Source organism: Euleptes europaea, chromosome 3 (genome assembly GCF_029931775.1).
Source record: "Euleptes europaea isolate rEulEur1 chromosome 3, rEulEur1.hap1, whole genome shotgun sequence".
Taxonomy (NCBI): domain Eukaryota; kingdom Metazoa; phylum Chordata; class Lepidosauria; order Squamata; family Sphaerodactylidae; genus Euleptes; species Euleptes europaea.
The window spans coordinates 63,748,743-63,775,036 of record NC_079314.1 but is presented as its reverse complement, the minus strand read 5'-3'; positions in this window follow the sequence as shown (position 1 = coordinate 63,775,036).

Sequence of the window (26,294 nt, the reverse complement as noted above, 5' to 3'; positions counted from 1 at the left end):
CCACCAACCTCACAAGGTGTTTGTTGTGAGGAGGGGAAGAGAAGGTGATTGTAAGTCGCATTGAGACTCCTTAAAGGTAGAGAAAAGCAGGGTATAAAAACCAACTCTTCTTCTTCTTCTTCTACCTGATCATTAATGAGAACACTGAGAATGTGCATATGTGCTGTCCTGAGCTCCTTGGAAGTCTAGCAGGATAAAAATGTAATTGAGAGATTTAAAAAGAGATATCACTGTTTTACAATGGCTACTCCTGCTATATGATAATTCAATTAAGTCTCTTTATGATAGCAATAAAGTCTGGAATCACTGCCACATCTTACATACCACCATGAAATTAACCGGAGTTATCACTACATCAAGGTTAAAGCAATTTGATTTTGAGAAAGACTTTGTTATTAAAGATTAATTTTCTTTCATTCCAGATGCAACATAAGCTGTTACTCAAATTACACTTCGCACTGTTCAGAACATGGTTTTCATTGACACTTTTGTAACTGTGACGTATAATGCCCCAGCAAGCGCACACTTCAACTGTTTCATTTATTTATATCCCCTCCTTCTGCCACATAAAGAGCATCCAAAGTGAGTGTTTCAATATGTTACATCTGTTGATATAGAAGCATTTGCACTAACAGTTACCTAAGAGTTCATTTTCCTTATTTCATTTTTAAAATATTTGTTTATGTTTTTGTTAGTAGTTTCGGTCTTCTGCTTTGTGCTGTTCTCCACAGCGCAACCTCTCAGCTGTATACCTGTGTTGCAGGGGAAAGTAACAATCTCTTTCTCCTCTCCTTTTTGCATTGGGGAGATCAGAAACATCACCTCTGTCTCCTCCCCTCCACCATGATGGAAAGGAGATAAAAATCTGCTTCACCTCTCCCTTTTACAAAGGGGAGCTGATCACTTCTGCTGCCCCCCAGCTTAGAGAAGGCAGGAAAGAGAGAAACAATCTCTTTCTCCTGTCCCCCTTTCGGTATGGAGTTTAGAAGCCAATCATTTCTGATCTCCTACATCACTGTGTAGCAATTTTTTATGACTGGGGGTTGATCAGAAACGTTTCCCCAGCTGATCCCCAATCAGCTGTGGGTTGGCTTCTGAGTCCTCCTGAATCTTTTCTGCGTCTCACCACAACAAGGCAAGGAAGGTATGGGTCTGGTATGGGAGACCAGACCCTGGCTCCCAGCTGATCTTCCAACCAGCTGTGAGTTGGCTTCTGATAAGCAGGCATCTGCAGCCTTCTTCAGCAGCTGTTCAAGTTGCTTGATCTGAACATATCCTTAATCAGCTCAGAGTCTGACCATCACTATCAAAAAGGGCATGTTGGTTCACTGTGAAATTTGCAGCAATCCTAGTTCCAACAGAAGGAGCTAGCAAGGGAGAACAGTGAAGTTAGACAATGGAACCTGTACTCTGGGGTTTATGGATGACAAGGGTATCATATTAGAGAAGACAATGCAAGCAGCAAAGGATAGAAAGAAGAGTAGACCTATAAGGTTATTCCATATGAATCTGCCCAGAAGTTAAGATTTCCTGCTATTGTCCCCACATTCAGAGGTCACGTGGATAGCTACTGGAAAGAGGGCATTTTCTGTGGTAGCATGTTGACTTTGGAACTCTGCCACAGAAATTCACCGCATACCTTAATTGCTTCATGCCATCCATCCTATTCATTTGAGCTTTTAATAGTAATGAGCATTCTGTGGCTTTGGACTAGGGCTATCGTGATCTTCATCATAAACAAGTTTATCAGGTAAACTTGTCTCATTTGACGGGAAGAAGCTATGGTGAGCTGATCCCAGGATTACTTTGCTAGCCCGGCAAACATTGTGAACATCTCACAAATTAGTTAGCAGCTGCATGATAGTTTAATTTTTTCAGACGGAGTGAGAAAGGGGGGACTAGGCTAGAGTGGAGATTAAACTCCAGGAAGAGAGGAAAGATGTCTTCATGCTTCATGGCTAATTTTAACTTTTGCCATAAATCAGAAAGATTTCTGACAAGCTTACAGTCCATTCCTGAGGGGGGGGGAACCTCTTAGGAGGCAGCCCAACGAGATTACTTGCACTTACGCCGGCGGGGAGGGTGGCTCTGCCGGTGCCCAAGCGTTGTGGAGCCGTGCCTCTCCCCTCCACCAGCGTGGCCTCTCCGTGGTGCTGGCAACAGGGGGGCGTTCTAGGGCAGGCCGGGGGACGAGCCGCTGGTTAGGCGGCTTCCTACCCCCTTTTGGCCACTTGTGCCGGTGGCCGGAACGGCGTTGCTGCGCCTGCTATTTTGTAGGCGCAGCCTCGCTGTTTTCAATGGGGCAAAAAGCCCCAGTTAAACAAAAAAAAAAACACACCACAAAATGTCTTTTTGGGGGGTTTAACGGTGTGCACGATTCGGCTTAGGAAGAGGTGCAGCTGCGCCTCTTCCCCACCGACTCCGCATGCTGTATTTTCAGGAATGGGCTGTTAGTTAGTGAAGGATACTCAGAGAATTTGCCTGGATTCATAACCAGTGCAAAGGAAAAAGAAAAGAGAAAGAAAAAATATTCATCACACACACATTGCTCCCTCGGAGGCAGGCCAAGTGATGGCTTCAAATTCATTCACTTCAAGGTCACATGATAAACTAGGGACTAGACTTCAGCTTTCTGTGTCTTACTATCCTTTAAAAGCTGCAGCAATCTCCAGGGGTTTGTCCTGTCCTTGTACAAAGGGTGGGTGAGGGTGAGGCTAAAATGAAAGCATACTTCTCCACCCTAGATTTAGGAGAGTACTTTCTTATGCTAGATGCTGAATTTTGTATTACAACAAGACGAGTCTGCCCATGGAGGTTTTTGTTTTCAATTACTCTATCAGCTTTCTACTCCTTCTCTATCTCCCACTGTCTACATTTAGATTGTAAGCTCCTTGGGGTAGAGACCTTGCTTTAGTCTTGTTCTGATGACTTTTACAGTGCAGAGTCTGGATTTTTTTAGGTACAGTCTGTGTACCTAGCTATGATAAGTGGTTTTATGGTAAATTAGGGGTGACCCCACCTAACTATCATTCATCTGGTCAGTTATGTAGCATCATGAATAAAATCCAGCATTTTTATCATGTGAAAAAGGGGCTTCTTGCCTGTCCAGGTCACAACAGAACACTGAATTGTTCAACCAAGAAAGAAGGAACAGACAAACAGCTTTTGCAAATGCTTCATTTAACTGCTGCTAAAGTTAGAGAAAGAGTTGCATAGAATGTGGGCTTCGAAGGGTGCCTTGCTAAATCAAAGCCTCCAAATGGAAAGAAATCCCTTGGAAGTGAGGTGAAGTTTCAACTGCTGAAATGATGCTCCTCCCCCAAAGGGAAGACATTTGTACTGTAAAGTGATGGTCTGCAGTGTGTGTGTGGGGGGGTGTCATATGCTGAAACAGAGCCCCCAAATGCTCCTTTGCTCTCTCACACATGCATATATATGCTGTTGTGCTAAACAAAAACACTCCAAAACCTCAATGATCATGGGATCACTGTTTTGACAAGAACCCAACCTGCAGGGGTTTGAGCATCTCTGGTTTGGATTGCTCAAATTTCAGATCTAATGTTGATTGGTTTTATTTTAATGTTGCATTCCTTTTAAAAAAGTTTTAATTTTTTTAAAAAAGTTTGTGAATCACCTTGAAAAAGTTTTAAGTGGAAGAGTGGCATATAGATTCAGAATTGTGATACTCTGCAGTCAAAACTCAGAATTTAAAAAAAAAATGAGTTCCAAACTATTCAGAATTTCACTGATGTCAATGGAAAACAGGCATTTTCCACTTCAAAACAACGCAGATCCGTTGTTTAGAGTTTATTTCAGCCACTTGTTACATGCTTACTGCTTGTGCCGACCCCAAAGAGCTGAGCAGATGTGGCAAGCACACAACAGCTCTGTCTAAATCTATCTATCAAACCTATTAAGCCTAATATACCCCCCAAGGGAGCCTAAATTAAATATACATATTTCCTATTCTACAATCTAATTAATCTAAGCATCTCCTAATCATAAATCTTATTTCTAAGTAAGTATATATTAACTAAGAGGTAAAGTGGGAATCAAATGTAGTATGTGGGGCTTGTAAAGGGGCAGAGGGAACATTGTTTCAGCATGCACAGCATCAGTCAGCATTAAATGGTCAGAGAACTGCCGAGGGAATTATAAAGCAGCTATGCCTTTCAGTTAGAAAGGACTACTATGAAAGTCCTTTCTTTTGTCTGTGCTTCCTTTGGGATCCCTAAACTGCAAACAGATCTCAACCACTGGCTTAGCCCTCATCCCACCCCATCCCCATAAAAACCATTGGGAACACCAATCACGAGAAAGTTAAATCCATGTCCCACTACCTTGTCTGGAAAAAAACACTTTACTTTCACATCCCAGGCAGCCCAGTTCAAGCTGTCTTTGGAATATGTTTCACTTTCATTTCCAAGGCAGCCTAACTTATTCCTACAGAAGCCAATGGGATAGTGAATATCAATAATTATTACAAATATCCAGAATTATTAAAACTATTGGATTCATAAGTATTCAGAATATTCCAAATGCCATTGTTTCATGCATTTCAAATACTTCAGAATCACACATTCCTAGTGGAGTATAAATTAAATAAAACAAACAAATAAATAAGTATAATTTCTTATTTACGTAAATAAAACAAGCAAGAGCAGAAGGAAGAGAGGAAAAGAGGTGTTACGTTTCTGGGGCCAAGCAGCAGAGATGAGACAAGTTAAAAATGGAAGGTACAGGAGTTCAAAAGATCAGACAGGAAGAACAAGCAAAAGAGGGTTGTAATAGTTAATGCAAGGGATAATGAGCAAGGGTGCCATAGTTTTAATTGCAAACAAAGAGAGAAGGAAAATGTATATATTGCAAGCCTGAGTCAATATTTGGTCCTTGAATGGCTATGTGAGGATTCAGTGATAATATTGAGCTTGAAGGGTGATAGAAGAGGTAGACTAACCTAAGAGAGGGGGAAGAATAAGGGGGCAGGAGAGAGCAGGAGCTCAGTTTGTCAGAATTCAATTTTAAGAAATGAGATGTCATCCAGGAAGAAATAGAAGAGCAAGAATCAAAAGTCCAAATTAAGGGAGTAAGTATGAGATCTGGCACTTGAGCTAAAACTCATCACCATAGAAATGAAATTCCCTTGCAACGCCTTCTGCCACTTCCTGTGGTGATGAAGACGCAGCAATAGGAAGAGGTGCCTTTTTATTCTATTGTCAACATGGGGTGCTCTAATGTACTTGAATGTTGTATCGTGCATCTGTTTTGAGAGCTGGCCTTCCATGTCTCTAGATTATGAGAATACAGCACACATGGTAAGAAGGATGGGTGTAAGGGTGATCTGGCTGCGATGTCTGTCACCCCATTGATTGCCAGGGTTGATTCAGCTGATCTGGCTGGCTAGGTAGGTGTCCCCTACCTCCCTCATTGCTCCATGTGCATCCCTCCTGAAGCTGGTGCTCAGTGGAAGAGGACAGCCATCCAAGATAGAAGAGTAAGAAGGCTATTCCTGTCTTCACATGAAAACAGGTAAGTTCATGCGCAGTCACTTGAGGTATGGCATTCTCTTCCAAGGAATACCAGGGTCATGATGCGGAGGCAGGCAATGGCAAACCACCTACGAATGTCTCTTGCCTTGAAAACCCTACAGGGTCACCATAAGTCAGCTATGACTTGATGGCACACACGTGCCTACCTATATTAATACAACACCCTTTACACTCTGGGCCTAGGCAGTCAAAGGTATACCAACCAAACTGCCTTTCAGTCTAGCACATTAATTTCAGTAGAAAAGAGCAAGAGTCCAGCAGTATGAGCTACTGGACTCTTGCTCTTTTCTACTGCTACAGGCAGACAAACACAGCTACCCAATGTTAATTTCAGTTTCTGTTCAGATAACACTGTAAATCCACTCAGCAAGATGAGAATTGAGAATTTCTGCTTCACACTCTTAGCCAGTATACTACACCAGACAAAAGGTGAACTCAGCATTCCCCGTTCCCTCCTACATTTGGCCCAGTTGCTGCATTGTAAATCAGCTTGCTTCCCCCAAAGAATTCAGGAGCCTGGGTTAGTCTGAAGAAGATCTCTACTACCTTTTCCCACAGACTTCCTTTTCTACCTTCATTCTAAAAAATTCTTTCCTACTTCTCAAAGTATCTTTTGTGGGGAGGGGAATGGAAGGTGATTGTAATCCGCTTTGAGACTCCTTAAAGGTAGTACAGAGCCAATAAATTCTATGGATCGAGTGGGTTTTAACCTAGATTTGATATGATTCACAATCAAGTCCAACTGTTGGAGTACTCTGAGGACCATGGCCACCTGGTCGGATAGAGCTGTAAAAGAATCCCCTACCAACAGCCAGTCATCCAGGTAGGGGAAGACTGTGCCCCCTTGTACACTTAAATGGGCAACCACCTCAGATACACACTTAGAAAGAACCCTAGATGCCATCAAAAAGCCAAAGGGCAGCACAGCATTTTGGTAATGCTGGCCGCTACATGAAAACAATGAAAAAATATAACTTAAAAAACACTGATTCGTTCAGTAAAAGCAGTTTTCATCTACTGCACAATAGGGATACTGTGTGATCTAATTACCTTGGTAGTATCGTCTCTCATTTTTCCATCCCAGATGATATGCTCCAGCCTACAGGGAACAATTTAGAACTACGAGGATGGGACTATAAAGAAGATGCATTAATAGACAGCCATTTAGCTGCCTGTATGAAATTCGCCCCATGGTTCAAACCGATAAAAAGACCATTCTAGAGCCTCCTACTTGGCAGATATTACAACACATAGCCTCAGAGCAACCCTTACATTGCTGCATTTCCAAACTATGCCCATGGAGCTCTTTACAGGCTGTTTTTTGTTTTTTAAAAAAGCCTCTGGCTCAATGCATTTGTTTATGTGGTGGTTCTGTAGAAGATCTCCCACATAATGTCCTGGCCTGACCTTTATACACTGAGCCCCGGAACAAGTTTTTGGCAAACCTTCTTTCAGCGTCACAATTATCATCCAATGTTGACAGATTAATCTATTTATTATCAGATATGGATATTTCAAAAAAAATGCACTGTATGGCCTGGCGGCCAAGAAAATCAGGGTGAGGAAAATCATGAAAGGTGGTAATGCTGGATAGAGCTGAATGGGTGTATTTTAACTTTTAATTTCTGTATTCCTTCAATGAATCTGGTTTTGTATATTTTAACCTGTTGATATATTGTTTTAGATTCTAACGGCCTATGGCTTTATACAATAAACTTGACTTGATACAAAATTAGGAAACTACAACCCCCATCATGCAGGGCAACAATCAGCTTTCCCAAACCAAAATGGATCCAGCCAGCTTGGTGGTTTTTGATAGACACCATGCTGCCACAAGGCACACGGGGAACCTAAGTAGAGCCTCATCTTACAATGTCAAACTTTTTAAAAACTGCCACCACAAAGCAATTGGCTCATTTGGGGAATCAGATTATGCTGTGTAAATTGAATTAATCAGGCAGAGCACTGAGGCGATTTTAAAAGTAGGAATAGGAAGCACTTGTGTAACTTACAAGGCACAGCTATATTCTAGTCTGTTTCTGGCATGAAAGATTTATCATGATATTGTTGGCTACTGGACAATTGCCTCCCCCAAAAGCTAACAGATTAGGCTTCTAAATTAACTTGCACAGAGGATAAATTTCATATTCCTGTTTCCCCAGACTATTGGTATAGTTTGATATATCATTGAAACAGCCCTTTCAGACGCATTTCTTTTCCTATTTCATAAAATGTAACTCTTGACCAAGATGTTTATATAGCAGATGGGAAAATACATCTTCTTGATGTCTCACATCATTCAAGGGCTGTGAGCGTGCATGAGAAACGTCAAGGAAGTACTGTTGCAACAGGACACAGAATGGGGAAAAACCACCCATTTACTCTTACAAAAGTTACACATAGTAAATACAGTAACCACAATGATTATCCATAGCTAGCAGCCATAGTCTCAGATAATCAAATAGTTCATACAACAAAGATTCATGCTTACATAGAAATCACTCCCAAAGCTTGAAACAGAGCAGTGATCAGAAGAAATAAAAAAATCATTTTCACAAGCATAGCTGTTAATTGTGGTTCGATGACATCCGTATCAGCATGAATTTGCTAAGTCACTCTCCAGCCTTGCTGACTTAGGGAACTGAAACCAAACAGTGAACTGTGAAAATAACAGTCATCTGGCTACTTTGAATCATTACCTGATATGACATTAGTATAAATAAGTCATATTAACTATATTAAAGAATAGATATGATTTCAGTCAGATCTTGACTGGTTATTATCCAACTGCAAATCCCTTTAATTACAAACATTTTCAACTCTTAGCAATAGCTTTAAAAAGTGAAAAAGTAATTTTCAGATTTTATAGAAAGAAAAGGGAAAATTATCTAAATAGTCCCTGTAGCCTTGGATTCAGGGAGAGATCTTTTTGGGGGTGGGGGGTTCCTTGCTTGTTTTGCTTTATTTTTTACTTCTTTTAAAGTACCGTATAGTCCTGGGCATGTGTATGGAAATACATACCATTGAAATCAATATTTCTGAGTCTGGTTAGCACTGGGATAAAAGCTACCTCGATAACTAACTGCTGAGCTTGTTTTGTTGCAGACACACACTGTTGGCACCTTTTGATTTTTAATGTAGGCTAGATACTTGAATGCTCTGACCTGGATGGCCCAGCCCAGATCTCAGAAGCTAAGCAGGGTCAGTCCTGGTTAGTATTTGGATGGGAGACCACCAATGAATACCAGGGTTGCTGTGCAGAGGAAGGCACTGGCAAACCACCTCTGTTAGTCTCTTGCCATGAAAACCCAAAAAAGGGATTGCCATAAGTCGGCTGCGACTTGACGGCACTTCACACACACACACACACACACACACACACACAAAAACTGTAGTAAGATCTTTGGTGAACTTAGTTGCTTAATTTTGTCTTCTGGGCCCTATTTGCTTTAACAATTCACACACAGATACTTGAATGCCATGCTCCAAGGTGTTTCAAGCCACAGCTCATAAGAAGCCACCAAAATTGGTGCTATGAGCATGAAAGTGAAAAGGGAATTTGACTGTAAATTGCTAATTTAAAGAAACAATTACAGAAACAAAGGGTTAAATTCCTTTGGGGGATAACAACTGAAATTGCAGAGATCTCCACAGTCCATGTCCCATCCCTACAAATTTCTATTAAAACTCAATGCAAATGGACTTCCGGTGGTGATGCTGGGTTGAGTGCCACGTCCTCCCAGGGGCTCCTGGGGGGAATCCAAGTTTGCGCCTAATTTGGGGTGACACAAGGCACCCCAACCCGACCCTTGCAAGTGGGTTGGGAAGCAGGAACTCCCTGCAGCCCTCTATGCGGTTTGACCTCCTAAATTCTCCGAGGGAGCTTCCCAAGCCCCCTGGAGATTTAGATGCCGGTCCCGCGGGCACCAAGGGAATAAAATCGCCAGGACGCAACTTTGGCATCAGACTCTACCCTCCACCACCCTATAACCAACATAAGGACTATAACAAGATCAGAGCCTCACCTCCAGACGCCCAAGTGAGTAAACAAGAATCCTTCGTTTTTCACTGGCATTATCGAATAACCGGGGGGTAGATGAAGATATTTCCAGTAACCTTGTCCCTCCCTTAATTCAATCGGATGATTTTGTTCTAAAAGATCCATCAGATAAAGCGACCTAAATTGATCGGCATAAACCAAAACAACGAGTTGTAGTGATTGACTTAAGACTTACCAATCCGACGTGCTTTCAAAGGAAGGGGAGGGAGCTATCTCTGAGTTTTTTCCGGGTAAAGAAGAGTCCACCTGCCACGTTTTATAAAAAGGGGATATCTTGGACCGGAAGACTCCCTGACTTATCTATCATCCCTCTCTACTGCTCGGCTAGCAAAACAACAGGAAGCAGGTCATAGGACCGGAAATTCCTCTTTCTCATGTTACATCAATATTGTTCCTGAAGGAAACAACCATCAAGAAAAGAAGATAGAAGGTCCGTCACATTGCAACTTCAGGGTTACTTCCTGGTTCTGCCAACCTAGAGCGTCCGGCAAAACTCGTTGGTATTACTAAATTTTAAAAAAGCTATTTTGAGGGTAAATAATTGACTTTTTCAACCCGAAAAAATTACTAAGCTGATCAACGAAATACTCTCTATTAACTACTAATAAGAGGTTCCTGCTGGATGATTATCACTTTACAAGCCCATTTACATATGTAAACGTCTGGAACTCACCCCTGTTTCGACTTATTACATAGTCCTGCCTTCACAAAATTAAGAGAAACTTCACAGCCTTAACCATGGAGAAAAAACTACAGGAGATGTTTATTAAACATTCTGAGGCAACAGTTAAACAATTTGAACAGATGACAACACAGATGGCGCAATTGATTTCAATGGTGACTACTCTTGACCAATCTGCACAAGCTATCAATCAGAAGATGGATGCTGTCACGCAAGATATAAAAGACGTCAAGACCCAAATTATGACTATGAAGATGGGAAAAGATGTCAAGGATCAAATGATGATCATAAACACAGACAAGCAAGTAATGGATTCTTCTGTCAAAAAGGTTATGGAAGTACATGAGGATATAAAAAAGAAGATAGAAGAACAAGAAAGCAACCTGCTTGTGACAATGAAAACAGACATACAACTGATGGATTTCTTAGTTAAAAGAGCTGTGGAGGGTCATAAGGAAACAAAGAAAAAGATAGAAAGACAAGAAAAACAGACTGAAGCAACCAAACCAACCAGAATACAGTCAAGATGAAGGTCAGAGAAAGCTGCCGAGAGAACAAAGAGATTTGGCTTTTACACCTGACTGATCCACTACAGATCCGGAAGGGAATATTAGATCATGGCTAAAGGTCTGGTTTGAATACAGGCATGGCTATTTACGGTATAAATTGAGATTTGGACGTTACAAAATAAAATGGATTATACAGAAACTTTTTAAAAAATATTGAAGATGATGATATTTAGTATGATTCTCAATGGCATTTAAACTTAAAGGATATTTTTAAATCCATGTTACAATGGCTACAAAATTGTTAGTTGCAGCCAAAGGGAAAGGGATGGATGTTCCAGAAAAAAGGGGATTAGATTAAAATGTTAGAGCTGGAGGAGATGGAGACTAATTCTTGGGATAACGGGAGATTTGGATGAATTATAGTGAACATATATAATATCTGGGAAAAATGGAAGGTTACCTTTTACTCTGATCCAAAATGTTAAATTTTATTTGATATGAAATTTTAGTATGAGATTAATATTAGGATCAGAATATATCAACGATGGACAGTTATACTTTATTAAGAGGTAGATGGAGGTGGGGGGAAGCCTATTTGTTTTATCTTTATTTCCAATCAAGACAACAATTGATGTATTTGTGACATTGATATAGTTTTTGAATTGTTGTTGATACTATGAAGAATTTATAGTTTTAAAAAACCAATAAAAATTTATAAAAAAAAAACTCAATGCAAATGACTGTTTTTTCCCTTTTAAAAGACAGGCAAACCCTCCCCTTCTTTACATTATTTGCAGTTAGCAGTAAGAATTTTGGGAAGAACATTTAAAGGAAGGACGAATCAGTACTAGCCTTCAAAATAATAGTTTGTTTTTTGCTTGTGCCTCAGTTAGATATTATGTGTAAAATTTGGGCTAGGGCTGTTGGGGAAAGAAATCAGTAAAATTCGGATTCGGCAAAATTCAGCCCGTTTTTATTCGGGAAATGCCGAAGTCCGAACTCCCCCACTTTGGGTCCGTGCAATTCAGCATGAGATCCGGAGTTCGGGAAAAATTTCAGCCGAATAAAGCCATTAAAAACACAATTGCGCCTTTCTGAGGCTCCGGGGGGGCATTTTTGGGGGTAGACGTCTGAAACTTTCAGCGTAGCTTCAAAGGACCGTTCTTGCAAGAACCCCCAAGTTTTGAAAAGATTGGGTCGGGGGGGCTGAGATATGGGCCCCAAAAGCAGTCCCCCCTTAATGTGCATCTCTGACAATGGGGGTTTGCAATTAGCAGAGCTTGCCGCCCACGCCCAAAGCTCCCAGCCCCGACAAACAGCTGAGCTGCGGGGAGCAAGGGCGGGGCAGGTGCGAAGAAGTTTGCAAACCATGCAAAGCAACACATTTGCAGCCATGCAAACCATGCAAACCAACACATTTGCAACCATACAAACCATGCAAAGCAACACGTTTGCAACCATGCAAATCATGCAAAGCAACACGTTTGCAACCATGCAAAGCAACACCTTACACCTGGGAGTTTGCAAACCATGGAAAGGGACAGAGGCAGCTAGCTATGCATAAGGAGCAGGAGAGGGTGGAATTTCCCCTTTTGCATCGGACTCAGGACCAGGCAAATGCATTCTTTAAGTCACAATTTGAAAACCAGTTTTGAGCAAGCATCAAAATAGACCTAACCGATCTTATGAATGAGGGAAAACCTGAGGACACACAACTGAATCACCCCCTCAAACCAGGGAGAGAGAGACTCAGGGGGCACCCACCCCCCGCAGAACAGGCGAAAGACCCCTTTGGCTTCCCCCCCCACAGAAACTGCTCCCTCCCCATACACACACAGACTCTGCTTTCCCCCCACACACACACACACACAGGAGAAACATTATAGAGAAAAGCCCCAAAATGGGTCTTACTGTGGATGTCTTCTGTTCCATCAGGGGGCACCCCCCCCCTGCAGAACAGGCGAAACCCCCCTTTGGCTTCCCCCCACCCACCGAAACTGTTTCCTCCCCACACACACACAGTCTCTGCTTTCCCCACACACACACACACACAGGAGAAAAATTATAGAGAAAAGCCCCAAAATGGGTCTTACTGTGTATGTCTTCTGTTCCATCTTCTTCGCACCTGCCCCGCCCTTGTTCCCGGCAGCTCAGCTGTTTGTCAGGCGTGGGTGGCAAGCTCTGCTAATTGCAACCCCCCATTGTCAGAGATGCACTTTAAGGGTGGGGAAGAAGACCCAGCTTGGCCACCAATTGGCCGCAGGAGAATGCTGCTTACTAACTGACGGTTATGCTGCTGTGCGGAACCCCAAATTTGCCGAATTTATTTGCCAAACACCCCGAACTCGCTGAATTTGGGTCCCCATTTTCCCACCTTTTTTGAGTTCGGTTCCATCCGAACTAAAAACCGCCAAATCAGGGGAAATTCGGCTGTTTTTTGGTTTGGGATGAACCGAATCGACAGCCCTAATTTGGGCATCACCAACCAAAATATATCACAATTTTGTAGGTTTATACAACTTTCTGCAGAGGACCCCAAATTGCCCCCCTTCAAACTGCTGAGATAAAGAGGATACATGAGTCAAGATGTGCTGCAAACACAAAAAAGAAGCCTCAAGAATTTTATCACGACGCATTTCATATTCATGACTGACAATTTGGGAAACAGTGTTGTATAGAGGTTAGCATGTTGAACTGAGACCTGAGAAGCCTGCGTTCAAATTCTCACTCAGCCATGAAGTTTGCCTCGTGAAATCACTTCATCTTAGCCTAAAAACACCTCACAGGGTTGTCATAAGAATGGAACAGAGAGGGGGAGAACTATATATGGCCTGAGTTCTTTGAAGAGGAAAAAACATATAAAAGCTATGAAAAGTATACTTATTTTAGAACCAAATACAATGTTGGTTTTGCAACTAACCAGCAGCTCGCTACAGTCATTTTCAATCCACAATTGAGAAAAAAGAAGCACTGTAAATAATCCATTGCCCTGTTGGTGAAGAAGAGTGTTTTTTTTTATATCAATACAACTTATTTTTAGCCTATCTAGAACAATAAAGGTGGACTTTCAGCTCAGGGGGCAGGGAATATATATGCAGACTTGTTCCTTGGTCCTGTCTAGGGTTGCCAGGTCCCTCTTCTCCACCGGCGGGAGGTTTTTGGGGTGGAGCTTGAGGAGGGCGGGGTTTGGGGAGGGGAGACTTCAATGCCATAGAGTCCAATTGCCAAAGCGGCCATTTTCTCCAGGTGAACTGATCTCTATAGGCTGGAGATCAGTTGAATAGCAGAAGATCTCCAGCTAGTATCTGGAGGGTGGCAACCCTAGTCCCATCTTTTTAGAAATCAGTTGCAAAGGGCTTTAAGCAAAAAATATGGTAAACTGAGAGAGAAAACAAGGAGAGTTGAAGCAGATTAGCTCAGAGGTGATCTTATTCTCTATATTCTTATTAAAAATGGATTGGGTGAGAATGAAGCAGTTGTGGGGGGATCCTTGACTGTTGCCTAGGGCCCCAGAATCACTAAGATCACCCTGAGGTTAACTGGAGGCCAGCTGGGAGTCCTCTTGAAAATATCACCAGTCTTTAAATAGTTCTGACAGCTTTACAGTTGCTCAAAATATGAAATCAGGGTTGCATTGCATTGCCTTCCTTTTTGTGTCAAGATATTTTCCTTCTTCCTTCCTCTATTTAATGCAGGCTCCATGCCAAAGTTGTCTTCGAACGTCTGCTATGCCAGATGTCACCCTGTTTGCCCTTTTGCTCTATCTGCAGATTTTCTTTTAAACTCAGCTGAAGCCTCAGTTAGTAAAGAGGCTTTTTTATTTAGTAAAAAGAGCTCTTACAAATAACATCTTTTGTATACTTGAATAACAACCAGAAACTCCAGAGTGCTGCATGCAACTACAATGTATCTAAGAAAAGATTACTCTTCAGTCTTTTGCGGTACAGTTCTCTTCCTTTGGTGTAAGTGGTATTGAGTCTGAGAGGATTATCACATTCTCACTATCCATTCGCTCTGGCACAGCACAGCTAGGCCTGGATGCCTGGGACATGCATCCAGGACACTGAAATTGGAATGTGGTAGCAAAGCCCTAAAGTGGCAGAAGGGAAAGTACCACTTCAGACTGGGGTGGATCCCAGTTTTCATATTTCTTAACATTTAAAAATTACCACACAAACCTAGCTCAGCAGGGAGAAAGAATTAACCCCTTTGCTTCAATTGCTCTGGTGGTATTCTATTTGATAGACATTTTTAGAAGGAAGGATATATATTGAAAGGAGGGAGGGAGGGAGGGAGGGAGGAGAGAGAGAGAGAGAGAGAGAGAGAAAGAAAGAAAGAAAGAAAGAAAGAAAGAAAGAAAGAAAGAAAGAAAGAAAGAAAGAAAGAAAGAAAGAAAGAAAGAAAGAAAGAAAGAAAGGAAGAAAGGAAGGAAGGAAGGAAGGAAGGAAGGAAGGAAGGAAGGAAGGAAGGAAGGAAGGAAGGAAGGAAGGAAGGAAGATTGTAGTCTTCACCTGCAATATGACATGATGGAGACCGTTCTGTCTCCTCAGCATTCTACCACCTAATTCTCCTGCATAAATAAAGCAGGTCTGAGGTATGCCCTTGCAGTTGCCTGTCACTGTACAAGGTCATCATGAGCATGGAAGGGGAAGCAGCATAGTATCTGTTGTTACCCTGTCTACCAACCTGGAATCAGAGCCATCACTGACAATATTCTTGTGTACAGAAAACAACTGAGGTTATGTAAAAGCATGTCCCATAACCCACAATCAGTAAGTTGAAAGATGGCATTGTAACTAACTCCTTGCACAGGAACAGGGACACACCTGCTTTCACCTCAGCACTTGGGACATACAAGCCATATCAGGACAACATAGCTCTAGAACAAGATGTGTGCCTTGGGACTTGTTTCTCTGATCCACCTACAAACTTCAGGGAGAGAACATAAGTGGAATTAATGGTGAGGACTAGGGTTGTACATATCAATATACTTGAACCGAAAGTAAATCCGAAACTAGCCGTTTTGGCAATATTTGGGTTTTAGTTTTATCAAATGCCAAAACCTGGGGATCTCCCCAAAGCCAAATAGGCAATTTCCAAAAAAGCCGAATAAATATTTGGCTTTTTCGGGTTCAGCTGCCTTTGCTCAAATGCATGGCTCTGCAAGTTTCTCCCATTTCTCTCTCTCTTTTGACTGGTTTTGTTAGGGCCTTTTGAGATTGATCTTGATCAGTGGGTTGATCTTGATCAAGCATAAGGTTTATTATGCCACCCCTCTCCCACAATCACTAATTACTCAGGAATCCATGACCCTGAGAGAGGACTGATTCCCAGAAATGTAAGGAAGGAATAATATCTTCTCAATATTTCCCAAGATTTAGTATTTTTTTTTGTCAAGAATCTATCAAACCAGAATAGCCAGAGGAACACACTAGGGTTCTTGAAAAAATAGCTGTAGTGTTTATTTTATGGAAATATACTTGCTATGTGGTATAGCTACTGATGAGTGATTCTAGAAGAGTGACTAGATATACATTTATGAAAGAAACTGCACAGTAGCAGCCATCTTAGCATGATCATATAATCAGCAGAAAGCTCCTTCAAAGTATATATAACACTGAAAGAAGCTAATAAATACAGTAAGTAAAAGAGTACATATATTGATTTTTTAAAACATTAAACTCCCTTTATAGTTTTAGATAGATAATATTTTAATATACTCTTGGAAAATGGGCTTCTATATATAAAGGAAGGGGTCAGGATTATCATAATGGAGCGGGGGCACTTCAGTGAATAATATACCTTTTCATGAATTGTTGAAGATGCTACATTGATTTCTCACCAAATGGCAAATCTAGAGCTCATTAAAAAGTTTGGGAATTCATTATTTTGTCTACAGAAATGAAGTCAGTTCCTCAGCAGCACTAATTCAGACTAAACGAAACAGTAGTACAGCTTGATTTAGGCTTCTATCCAAGTTCAGTTTGGATTAACCATTGCATACGTTTATTTACACCAAGCAGGGGTGTTCAGGAAAACTATCACATCCTCCCAAACCCTGTAGAATTACATCCCTTTAGGTGTATGGATATTTTTAAAAAAATCCATTTGCCTTCAGAAACCAAAGAGAGTTTAAAGAGCTCATATTAAAGTAACCTTACTATGATCTCAGGATACGGGATAGGAAGGAGGAAGGTAAAGGAGATCAAGTCACTTGAACATGTGCTGCCAAACTAACCATGTTTAACAGTCTGTGCATGATATCTTTGTAGCTACTGGTATTATGACTTGTTATGCCAATAAAGGTTTTGAATTTGAATTTACTGGTATTATGGTCCTGGTTCTCCACATGTTTATGAAATTGTTGGATGTGTCCACAAGATTCCCATATTGTAGTCTAATAGATAATTGCACAATGTTCCACTCCTGGAGCTTAGAAGTATGTGTACTTTGACAATGCAACCCTATGAACACTTTTGTAGGAGTAAACCCCACTTAACAGACTTTAGTGGGATTCTGATTATGCGTCTTAGAGCACCTGGAGTCAGTCGTTCAGCAGATTTCTCTTTGTGCTTAGAGAGAAAGGAAGATACAGTAGCAGGAAAAAAAGAGGAAGGAAAAAGAAGAGCATGGACTGTGAAAAGCCTAGAAGAATAAACTTGAGAAGGCTAGTTTCCCCTACTGTAGTTCTCCCCCCCACACACACACACACATACACACTACTCTTTAACTGATGGTCAACTGTTCCACATGTCTTCTAGAGGGTGGTGGGCATGTTCAGTCCTTATCAGGTTAGGGGAGGGTGTCCCAAGTGTGCAGAAACCCCTGCTATTTTATGGATGGTTCAATTTTATTATCCTTCTAGCAGGCACTAAACAATGACATTTGATATTAGAATGAATGCTTATTATTTTATAAGGACATGCATCTTCTTTATACTAAATGAGATAATTGATATATAAAGGTAAATACTGTCTGCCCTAGCCAGCAGTGGCTTGACCCTTTTAGCTGGAGATGCCAGGGATTGTACTTGGTTGCAATATATGCGTGTCAGATGCTCTACTGCTGAGCTATACTTTCCCCCAAGAAGGCAGATAGGACTATCTCCACTTCTACTTTAATAACAGGCACAAAAGTATTTTGGTTACTCCAGTACAGTGTGAACAAAAGCCAGGAATTAAAATCCAGTAAGTTGGCATTGGTTGTAGCAGTAAACTATATTTCATTTTGGTTGATGTACATAAAACATATAACCAACTATGCACACATTCCGCTAGCCAAAAACTAGTGGGTTATGTTGAGTCATCTATAAATGTATGAAGATGCTTTAAACTACAACTGGTCTATCAAGCACATTATTCACAGTGGGTAGCCGTGTTAGTCTGTCTGCAGTAGTAGAAAAGGGCAAGAGTCCAGTAGCACCTTAAAGACTAACAAAAATATTTTCTGGTAGGGTATGAGCTTTCGTGAGCCACAGCTCACTTCTTCAGATACAGCTAGAATGACACATTATTGTTTACCCTGTCCGAAAGTCCTTTAACAAATAACGCTAGGATAGTTGTTCAAAGTCAGTATTTGGTACCTCAGATCCTTTAATTACATGTCCTGGGGATTTAATCTGGGACTTTCCTGTATGCAAGTGATTTCTCTACCACTGACTCAAAAGTCCCCTCCTTGTACCGGCCTGGTATAGATCAGTGGGAAGGAAAACAATAAGCTGGAAAGACTGTAGAGAAAAAGCAAGATAAAATGATAAAGATAATAACAATAATAAAAATACATCCATTAAATACTGTAAAGGGAAGAAGAATAAGTCTAAAATCCAGAGTTTCTTGAATATCTAGGATGGACAGAGCAGACTGACCTATGTAAAATGTTTAAAACATACAGTTATCCTATAGTGAAGTCTGCTGTACAGGGAATGGGAATCTAACCCCCTTATCAAATATTAAAAATAAAATAATTCAAACCATTATCCTGAAATCATCTGTAGGTAGAGGTGATTCCCACACAACTACTTCTGCTAGACTCAATAGAAAAAATATTTGAATACGAAGTCATGTCCTGATATTGCTTATCATGTCCACTCCAATTTTGTTTTAATGTTATGCCTACACAACATATGCAGGTTAGCCATGTCCCTGGGGCTCATGTGTTTTTTCTTTGGCTGTCACTCTGTTCTTTATGAAAATTAATGTAACATTAAACCTTTCTAGGAGGGATGCAGCATTGTCTCGCACCCTATAACTTCTGCAGCTAATCTTCAAATTCAGGTTGTCAAGTGAGCAGATCAGCTTAGGATAGGACCAAGTAGCTGCAAATGTTTTGCCAAAGGTCAGGTCATTTCTGACCATGTCTTGTTCTTTCATTGGAGAAATTGTAAAGGAAAATGAAAGACATCATACTATTTACCCTTGCCAAAAATAAATGTCAAAGACATATTTAAAAGATAATTCACAGTGGGTAGCCGTGTTAGTCTGTCTGCAGTAGTAGAAAAGGGCAAGAGTCCAGTAGCACCTTAAAGACTAACAAAAATATTTTCTGGTAGGGTATGAGCTTTCGTGAGCCACAGCTCACTTCTTTAGATCTGCAGAAGTGAGCTGTGGCTCACGAAAGCTCATACCCTACCAGAAAATATTTTTGTTAGTCTTTAAGGTGCTACTGGACTCTTGCCCTTTTCTACATATTTAAAAGAACACTGAGCCTTTTTTATGATTGAAGGGCAACTTCTAAAATGCAGATTAACACCTGCAGAGAAATGTTGGGCCATTTCATTTATAGGAGCCATGCAAACATGATTTCAAGACTGATGGCAAGTGAAGAACCAATGGCTTATTTATTGCTAATGCTAATCACATAATTGCATAAAATAAGAAGCAAATGTTATCTGTCTCTTTCCATTGGAACACTGAAGCAGCTTCACTAATCTGCACCAACAATATTCCAAAGCCTGCCTGCCTATCTGTATGCCTATACAATGTCTATCCTTTCTCTAACAGCTCAGGATGTAATACACAATTCTTCCTGCCAACAGTTTACCAGAAATGATTATTGGACATTGGAAATCAAATTTACCAGTATCTCCTTTATCTGCCTGGTGTCTGACTACCCATTAAGTTATAGTAACTGATGATCCACAGTGAGGTGACCAGGGGCTCTATGCTGTCTGCCAATGTTTCCTGGTGCCTGCTTGCTTCTTGGGGGGGGGGGGAAATCTGTATGGAACAGAAATAAATGTACTGCTAGCTAACTGACCAGACAAAACAAGGAAATCAACCTGTGCAAGTACGTGCCTTTGGCTTGGCCATAAACACTAACTTTCTAGAGTCTTTGTTTTAAAATCACTCTGGCTATGCAAAGTGCCCTTCAAAAATGCCCAGGGGACTTTGCCTTATGTCTTCAAGGAGTTGTACTGGGTTCTTGCTACCCAGTTCAATTCTTACATTTAACATTCAAAATTTATTTTATTATTTATTAACTTGCTTCACATATACCCCAGCTTTCTTCCCAATGGGGACCAAAAGCAGCTTACATTGTTCTCCTCTCTTCCATTTTATCCTAACAACAACCCTGTGAAGTAGAAAGTGTGACTGGCCCAAGGTCACTCAGTAAGCTTCCATGGCACGAGTGGGGATTCAAACCTGGATCTCCCAGATACTTGTCCATCATGCTTAACCACTACACCACACAGGGTTGCCATCCTCCATGTAGGACCTGGAGTTCTCTCCGAATTACAACTAATTGCCAGACTATAACGGTCAGTTCCCTGGGGAAAAAAATGGCAGCTTTGGAGAGTAGACTCTATGATATTGCATCCCTGCTGAGCTCCTTCCCCCTCCACATACTCTGCCCTCCTAAGCCTCTGCCCCCAAATCTCCAGGAATTTCCCTACTCAGAGTGGACAACTCTACCTGGGACCTACATTTCCGTGTGTGTGTGTGTGTGAGTCTGTCTGTATACAATCTATATGCCGACAGCACTCTTTGCAGCAGTATTTTCTTTTGGTCCCCTGTTCACTGTTGTGCATTCTGCCTCTGTGCATACTTAGAGGCTTTTTTCACATGCTTTTCCTGGATCAGAGGAAGTTGGAAAACACCAAAATTGAAAGCTTTCCATAAGGTCAGCAAGACCCTTCTCTCGCAGAGGGGTTTTTGTTTGTTTGTTTTTTGGTGAGGGCAGATTTTCAGTTGAACTTACATTAACCTTTTCCTGGCAGGGGATTAATCTGATATTGCTTCCTTTGAAAATGTTGCCACTTTGCAGTTTAGATTTGTTTTAGTCTTAACTGTTATTTGGCCTAGAATCGCACCAGTACACTCATTGTCTTAGCCTAAACAGGGAAGACAGAATATAAACATTCAAATGAATAATGTTCTGACATTATGACACTGACAAATCTAAACTCCCTCTCCATCCTCAGTAGGAATTTCTGCTTGCAGAACACAGAAAAGGGCAGTTTCTGTTGTTCCCCCTGTCACAGAAACCCCAAACTTTAACCTACCTTCACGTTCCTATGAATCCATATCACGATCCGTGGCTACCAAACGAGAGAGAGAGAGAGAGAGAGAGAGAGAGAGAGAGAGAGAGAGAGAGAGAGAGAGAGAGAGAGAGAGAGAGAGAGAGAGAGAGAGAGAGAGAGAGAGAGAGAGAGAGACTGCTTTCCAAAATATTCAATTGGAGTTTTAATTTTTCTTCTTAGTCCCTTTACTTATTTTACCTCAGTAGAAATGAGTCACCAGAGGCTTTTTCAAGTTAACAACCAAGTAACAAAGATTTATTAAATGCTGTACAAGGGGCAGACTTGGAGGGAAAATGGTAGGTAGGGAAGGCATAGAACCAGAGCTAGTTTATAAGCTTTACTACAGAGAAGGCATAGATTTTAGATAGTTTAGTTAGTACAGAATTACAATTCTTAAATTAAGCTCCCAGATTCAGTTCACAGAACTTCCTATAGATGTTCCCATTCAGACTCTGCTCCCTAGCTAACAGGGAAGTATGGAGATTGTACAATAGGGCTGTTAAAAAAAATTCGGTATAGTTCGGATTCGGACGAATTTGGCCCATCTGGATTCGGGATATGCCGAAGTCCGAACTCCCCCACTTCGGGTCTGTGCAATTCGGTGCTAATTCAAAGTTCGGGGAAAGAAATTGGCCGAATAAAGCCATTAAAAACACAACTGCACCTTTCCGCGGCTCCGAAGGGGCATTTTTTGGGGTAGAGGTCCCAAACTTTCAGCAGAGCTTTCTTGCAAGTCCCCCCAAGTTTTGTAAAGATTGGGTCAGGGGGGCTGAGATATGGGCCCCGAAAGGGGTCCCCCCACCCTTAATGTGCATCTCTGAGAAGAGCTTGCCTCCCACGCACAAAGCTCCCAGCCCCGACAAACAGCTGAGCTGCGGGGAGCAAGGGCGGGGCAGGTGCGAAGAAGTTTGCAAAGCAACACAACTGCAAAGCAACACAACTGCAAAGCAACACAACCATGCAAAGCAAGACGTTTGCAACCATGCAAAGCAACACCTGACACCTGGGAGTTTGCAAACCATGGAAAGGGACAGAGGCAGCTAGCTATGCATAATGAGCAGGAGGGGTGGAATTTCCCCTTTTGCATCGGACTCGAGTCGGGACCAGGAAATGCATTCTTTAAGTCACCATTTGAAAACCAGTTTTGAGCAAGCATCAAAATAGAGACTCGAGGGGGCACACCCCCCCCCAGGCACAATGGGCAAAAGCCCCCTTTGGCTTCCCCCCCCACAGAAACTGCTCCCTCCCCACATACACACAGACTCTGCTTCCCCCCCCCACACACACACACAGGAGAAAAATTATAGATTAAAGCCCCCAAAGGGGTCTTACTGTGGCTGTCTTCTGTTCCATCAGGAGGGGCTGGGAGGAATGGGTAATCCATTACGATTCTATTTAAGCACGGGAGGTTTTGCCTTGGATTTGCCGCTCTGGAGATGCATACAGGATTGGGTGATCCATTCATCCCAATAGGGAAAAGGGGAAAGCCCATATCTCGGGGGCCCCTGACCCAATGTTTACAAAATTTGGGGGTCTCTTAAGAAGGCTTGTCTGAAGCTATGCTGAACGTTTGGGGGCTGCACCACCCAAAAAGCGCCCCCTGCAGCCACGGAAATGGAAAAGGGGGGAGGGAAAAGGGGTAGAGCCCATATCTCAGGACCCCCTGACCCAATGTTTACAAAACTTGGGGGGTCTTTTAAGAAGGCTCGTCTGAAGCTCTGCTGAATGTTTGGGGTCTCTACCCCCAAAAATGCACCCCCTGCAGCCACAGAAAGGAGCGAATGTGCACACACACCCACACATGAGGATTTCTCTCTCTTTCTCTCCCCGGCTGGGCCGCGCAGCAGCTGATTCCTCCAGTACTCAATCCTGACTGATTGGCCAGAAGAAGACCCAGCGTGGCCACCGATTGGCCGGGGGAGAATGCTGCTTACTGACGGTTATGCTGCTGTGCCCTGAATTTGCCGAATTTATTCATGAACTCCCAAACTCGCTGAATTCGGCTCCCCCGTTTTCCTGCCATTTTTGAGTTCGGCTCATCCCGAACTAAAAACCGCCGAATCAGGGAAAATTCAGCTGTTTTTCGGTTCGGGTCGAACCGAATCGACAGCCCTATTGTACAATCTCTCTCCCCCAGAGAACAAAGAAGTATGAAGATTATTCCTCAAATCTCTCTATAGATCTACCCCACTTTTGTGGCAGTAATCCCTTAACAAAACCTCGTATCTGGAATGTCTCCTTCCCAGAGCCTATTCCCTTTCAGTGACCTGAGAAAGGGTCCTTTTCTTCCCAATCTCTGCCTGTCACTCCACAGGAGTTTTTTCACAACCGTTTAGGCAAATCTGAATCCTCAGGTTCCTAGAGTCAAAAACAGCTACTGAACACGCAGGTTACCAAAAACAGACTCCCTCCCTTTTTCAGAAAAGAGAGAATAAGCTCCTTAGCTCTGCTCACTCCTTGCCAGTTTTTTTCTCTGAGCTTCTCTCAAAGATAAACTCTTTGTTCATCACAGTCCACTGGTTAAAGGAGAAATAATCTGGGGAGTGTAGATGACTGTAACAGGAGAGGGGAGACATGAATGTTACCATTCATGCTATGCCGCTCTGTTCCCATAGCATAAGAATCCAAGCCACTAGGCATTTCTCCATTACTGCAGTTGGATCTAGTGATCTGAAGGCACAAGAAACATGAATATTTCTCTCGTATCCTGCACTTCTTTATAGCCCCAAGAAAGTTGATTCCTGCAGTCATGGAGCCCACTTGGCTTGATAACCACATGGGGCTGGATTGTACCACTGAGAAGAGTGAAGGAGATGAAATTACTTCATCTTCCTTTTCTATTTGCCACCTTCATCCTCTACACTGCGACACCCTAACCTTAATGACACTGATCCCACAACCGTGCAAATCAACTTTGCCAAGGCTGGAAAGAACTGCTGGGGTGAGGGAAACAAGGAAAAGTTCTGCATTTGTTGGCACCTTCTGTTGACGGATTGCTAGATCCAACCCAATCAAATCCTTGGTTGCTAGTGCCAGCATGAGAAAAATACACTGTGTAAGACAATGGCATAAATTTTACTATACATTACCGAGGTGGACAACTTAACAAAGACTGTCATTTTCAGCAGCCGGTATATTGCAACATTCAATTCCACCCTTATAGTGAACATTTCTGTTACTCCTGTTCTCCTTTTCTTGCCCTTTGGCAGGAAGAACATGTCCTCTGTGCCATGGTCAGGAACAATCTAACTACGTTTAAATTCAGTATTTTTAGCACTTCTGCATCTCTTTCTGCTCATCCATTCAACTTCTTTATATTTAAGGTTGGGGATTATGTAAGAAAGGCAACACTAAATGTAATCTGCCCTTTGTATATCTCAGTTACATTAATCCACATCTGGCAAACACTCCATGTACTCTCTTTCAGGCAAGTAGTTCATACTATCATCACAGCTGTGAACAAGTCTTGGACATCTTTCTACACTATAGTTCTCTTCAGATGTGGGACATCTTTTGAAAAAAAATCTTTAGCACTTTGAAAGGCATGCCAATATTATCAGGTACTAACATTCTAAAATGGATCGTGTCCTTAACATCATTTACAATCATTTTCAGTGTCTGCAAATAATCCTGAATTATGTATGCAAAGCATATTGGGATATTGCCTACATCTGTCTGATACAGAAGGTTAACATTTGTAACATTCTCACATACAGGTAGACTATATTTCTTTATTAGTATAATTAGTAAGCAGATATTACTTTTGGCAGCTCATAATATTCATTAATGCTCAGTCCTCCAACATTTTCCTTCCTAAAATGGAAGCCAATAAAGTCCAGTTTAGATCTGAAGACATATTATTTTAATAACCACCAAAAATTGTATTTTACAATATTCTCATTTCCTATTCGACTATCACCTTTGTTTATAACGTTCATCATTTCATCATCAAACATATGCTCTAGCTTTGCTAAAAATGTAGTTGAAGTTTAATTAAGCTTTATGCTGCTCTGAAATGGTGAGGGAAGAACTCATTATCTTTATAGAGAAGAAGAAATGGATCCCAAGGGAGATTTAAGGGAAATTAAACTTATGAAGCAATTTGACTACTCATTTAATAAGTTGTTCCAACACATTATTAAACATATACTGGTAAAGTTTCACAGTGTAATACATGCCATTGTTTATAGAGAAAAGACACAGAGAAATAAGTCAACCTAAATCAAACAGATCTTATTAAATTATTCTGTGAAGATACATGCAAAAGCCCTACGTCCTACAAGGAACACTTACACAAGTTATGTACACCTTCATTCCAATTTTTATTTACATACCCTATATTATAAGAAATAATATTTCTGAAAAAACATATAACATTTCAGAAAAAGACACACACTGCAAAAGGCCACACAGAAAAAGAATTACATACCAATATGACAAAGTGATTTCATCACACAATTTAGATATGGTTTGGATTTTTAAATATATATTTTAACTTTATCATATATAAATATTTAGAATTAATACCAATTCAGTTACTTGAAATTGTAAAACAGAAGTTATGGAATAACAGTTAAAGAAATACGGGGTGGGAGATTTATCAGTTGTAGGGATAGTGCATTGGCTAGATATGAAGAGGATGTAGTTATGAAGTCTAGGAAGTTTGCCAAATAAGTTTTTAAAAATCATTATTAAGGTACAGTACAGGACAGAAACACAGTTCACAGTTTAAGATTAGAGTTGTGCAGCACACACAAAAATTGGTATTTTTTTGGATTTGGATATATTGGAGCCAAAACATATTGGTATTCCTGGGTTTGCAGGTTCCAGTATGGTATTTGGACCCGGGTTATTTTCAGATTTCTGGTATTTTTTGGCTCCATTGTTCCTTATTGGGAATCCAGTGAAGTTCCGCAGCTGGCATGGGGTGTGGGGGGAAGGGCCCCCCAATCCCTTATTTGAATCTCCAGAGTGG